Genomic DNA, 4,451 nt, shown 5'->3' with positions numbered 1-4,451 from the left:
GCATGTTGCAACATGCAGGGACTGTGCAATGTTCTGTCTTACGAAAGCAAAGGGTAACCAAAAGTGAAAAAAACAAACAAAAACAAAACAAAACAAAACACATATCATGTGTTTTTTGTGAACTTAAATACAAACCTAAGCCAGACAGGAACATCTTGTAGTTTAATTAGTCAGAGACAAATCAGTGATGCTGGAGAATAGGGACAAAACAGGCCCTATGGATAAAGCACAAAATTTGAATAAAATATACACAAAATATAATTTTTTCAAATATCTGACTCAACTAACCTGGGTCATATGAGCACAACAATGTATATTTTCCTGGTATTTGCTGAACATTTTTTTTATTTTAAACATTGTAGTCGGTGGATGATGCCTGTAAAAGCCCTTGTCCAGGAGCAGAACTCAATACATTATAATAGTTTAAAATAATTAAAGAAATACTAAAATTATATATTATGACAATTAAGTATAAGTAGTCATATAAATAATTATAGAGGTATCAATAAATTGAATTAAAAATCATTTTTATATATTTTCCAACGCCACTGAAATTTGTCCCTAGTTTTTGTCAACACCGTCAGAAATGAAAAGAATGTAAAAAAAAATAAAAAAAAAATCAGGCATTATTGGGGGCACCAGAACTTCTGAGGACCCCATGACGTCGTCTTTTCCTTTGCTAAGAGGGCTAATTAGCTCTGGTTAGCTTAAGTTATTCTTTAGTTTTTTCTTCTGTTTTATTCCTAAGTTGCTTGTCACAACCACGATGTGTCAACTCCGTAATTGATAATTTACAAAACTTTGATGAAATTTTGTGAAATAAAAGCTTAATTTTGGTATAATGAAAAGATTTCATGGACCTGATGAGCTACAATATGGCCTCCTTCAGAATAACATCATATAAATTGAGGTAGTTTGGCTTTTTTTTTCAACTCCGTCAGACGTCAACTCCATCAGAGTTTTTCTGACTCTTTCAGTGAAATTGTTGTCAAATTTCACTTAAATGTGCAATTAATTCATTTTAATGTATTTTACATGAATTGCATTACTTCACATGTATCAGGTTTTTCATTTTATTCACTAGTTTGTCACCACCGTCAGTTCTGTCAACTCCGTCAGATGGACTTTTTGTTGTTTTTGGTTTTAAATAATATTTCTTTTGTTTCTTGAGAAGCATTGTCTGTAAAATGAGTAAAAATATCACTAATAGGGTCATTAAAAATTATTTTTTATTTATTTTGTCAGATTGTAATGACAACGTTCTAGGTCAGGTCGATTGAAAATGTAATTTAAAAAAATATGTTGCAACTGGGAGCCTGTACCTTAGCATCTTTACATTTCTTAAACATTATTTGTCATATTTGCATACATAAGGTTTAGAAATAACAAAAAAAAAAAAATTATGGGAAAATTAAAATGCATTTCGTCCTTATTCTCAAGAATCACTGAAATACAAACTTATAAGTAGCTTGAGGCAGGACTGTTAAGGCAACTCAACAAGATACAAAACCAGCAAACTCTATAGGATGATAACCTACAAAATTACAGAGCAGCAGTCACTAACATTAAAAGAAAAAAAAAACTGCAATGTTTTTAATAAGAGCTAAATCAGTTCAAAACAGATTTGCAGCTAAATGTATTGAACACATAAAAGGCATGATGAAATGTCAGCTTCATTATGGTCCACTTCCTATTTTTATTTATGAAACTCAGTAAATTTCTAATGAATCCAAAGCAGTGATAAGTTTTATAACGCACTCTACTTTTAACATGCTGCAAATTCAAAAGCAAAAAAATCAAGTTGGAATAAAAATAACCTTTAAACTAGAAACTCATGTTCGTAAGAGCGATACGCCATGACTGGAGAACAACAAAAGGGGGCCGACTGAATGAGGCTGGGAGTGTTCACACCACACCGCATATTAGGTTGAGTCTAGAAGTTCACGGCTTTCTTCTTGTGAAAACGTGACTCCAAAACGTAATCTGTCCCCGAAATACTGCAGCCACGTTAGAAAGTGTCACCAGGATGTGTGTCCATTCAGAGTAGCCGTACATGGCAGGCAGCCTTAGAGGGACAAAGGGTTAGACGGGGAGCGCCTTCGAGTGGGAAGGCATCAGTGATGTCAGAACAGCGATCCGCGGCTTCTAAAAATGACTCCAGATGATCTGGCACACAGCCCAACTCATCACATTACCATGAGTTGACAGGCTGAGTGGAGCGCAAGCGAGAAGAGGGAAGAAGAGGCTAAGAGGGCAGAAACAGAACCAGATAATCCTCGGTGGAAAGCGCACGCTGGACCTGGCCTTTAGAAATCCACTTTCATGTTTAGCAGAGCATTCTCAGCTGAAGTGATTCTTAACACCTCGTGAACCCGTTTAACTCATGTCTTTATTGTCTTTTCCATCAGTAATTTAAATGAGCAGCAGATGCCTGGGTCTTAAGGTGAGTTCGGGCCATGCATCTATTTTGTATGTTAACAATCACATCATGGACCATCTCTCTCTCCTGATGGAGAAAGAAAGCCAATGAATGGTTTAATGTTGAATCCTCCAAAATCACAGAGCTTGAGAACTTTGAATCATTTTACTACTTCCTCACTATGTCTTATCTAACATTTCTTCCAGAGTGTAAGTGAATGAAGATACTGCAGATGGCTGTGCAGAAGCACGTAGACGACGAAGACGGAGACAGAACGACATGCCAACATCCGTATATTTATTTGAACACTAAACATCCGGACTGTCCCTCTGCTTATAAAGTGCAAGACAAACATACATTACACCAACTCTTTCCATCTCATTTGGACGAACCTGTTTTTGACAGAGATGTATGCAAAACTGAATGTAAAGCTTTTTTTTTTTCCCAGCTTGTGTGTAGATTTTTAACAAGCAATAAAACAAAACCAGTTCATCAGATGCAATAATTCATGTTAATAAAAAAAAAGCATATTTTATTACAAGCTCGTGTGGGATTCTTTATTTGCTTCAAAATAAATGTGTTGAATTTATCAATATTGGCAGTTTGGGCACCTGTGCACACAGTCATCATCTGCTAACACCTGGTTTAATGAAGATGGAATATCTGTGCTTGAATGGCCAGCAAACATCCCATAAAGAATTGTTGTGCAAAGAGAGGTTTGGCTATTGAACAGCAATTTAAAAAGCATGTCATTTTGATCAGAATTACCTGATTACCAAGAACTAATAGCCAGAAGCTCCCAATCTCTCTCAATTATTGTTTTGTGAAGTTTGGTAGTATGGATAGGTAGCATAGATCCTATACATGAAGGATGAAGGATGGTTTGTTCTCAAACAGATTGATTTGGACATGTGTTGAGGTTTAAATGGAAGTAAGTGCTGCTGTTCTTTGTACTACACAGACCAAGCACATAAGAAATAATAAAATGTTTTCTTCCGTAAGTGTGTGCCATATAAATGTATTTTTCAGTACATTGCATATTTCATTCATTTACAAAAGCAATGCTATGTAAATTAAAGGGAGTAAGAAGAAACCTGACTTCAACAAATATGAACTGTGAGATTAAGGTTTCAACTAGCATGTTTATTTATTTTTTCCTATGTAATTCTATCCTTTCAAAATAATTTTTGTGACTGTGATAAAGTGAAGTTGCACACAGCAGCCATGGTGGCTTCAGAAAAGACCAACGGCAAAGTTACTGTACAAATGTGACGAGTGAATGTAGGCTTTACTTACTGGAATCATTTACATAAATATATAAACATGTTCTTCTATGTTTAAATATTTTTTCTCTCCAAGCATTGCACCTCTAAATATTACTGACACAACAGCGTTCTTCGCGTACTCGATTAAACAGAAGTTGTGGTTTTGTCAGTATTAAATTTAAAAATGTAGAACTTAAATTATAACTTTAACCTTAAAAAAACAAGCAGAAGTCATGCTGTTAATACTGCTTGAGGATGCATTTAGTGCATTTATAGATAGTGACATTTCATACAATGAAACCTGATCATTTGGGGAGTGTAACTCACAACGTTTAAACTGTAAAGTATGATTGTGAATTAATAAACTTCCACATCACCAACTGTTTCAGACGAAAACCTCCAATTAGGAAGTGACATGTGCTTTTCTGTGCGACACTGACACCTTGTGGTTCATTTGAAAATTTGCGTAAATTGACAGGGGAACAGAAACCTGCTACATTCGGAAACATCTCTGACAGACAGGAAGTTGTTTCTGAGCAACTTGAGCAGCAATCACATCAAACGCAACACAGCAGGGTTACTGTTCATCGTACTGCATGTGTACATTAAAAGTAATATACGTGTTACAATAAGAAATAAGCAAATGTGTTGAGGGTTTTTCTCTTAATCGCACTTATTGGTTCTTCTTTCCGCTAAAAAAAAACAAAAAAAACCCAAAAAAACAACCCCCCCTCTTGTTTTTTTTTTTTTTTTTTTTTTTTTTTTTT

The 4,451-nt window shown here is 35.0% G+C and overlaps 1 long non-coding RNA gene across 1 annotated transcript; it reads left to right on the top strand.

Moving 5' to 3' along the window:
- Positions 1-1,433: 1,433 nt before the first annotated feature.
- LOC107838253 (uncharacterized) lies at positions 1,434-2,898 on the top strand. The gene is made up of 2 exons (XR_001664320.1): positions 1,434-2,443; positions 2,626-2,898. It is a non-coding gene; the product is annotated as an uncharacterized LOC107838253 (long non-coding RNA).
- Positions 2,899-4,451: the final 1,553 nt, after the last annotated feature.

The sequence above is a fragment of the Poecilia formosa genome, unplaced genomic scaffold (assembly GCF_000485575.1).
Source record: "Poecilia formosa unplaced genomic scaffold, Poecilia_formosa-5.1.2 Scaffold232, whole genome shotgun sequence".
Classification (NCBI taxonomy): domain Eukaryota; kingdom Metazoa; phylum Chordata; class Actinopteri; order Cyprinodontiformes; family Poeciliidae; genus Poecilia; species Poecilia formosa.
The sequence above is the reverse complement of the archived record's forward strand: the minus strand, read 5'-3'. Positions and strand labels throughout refer to the sequence as shown.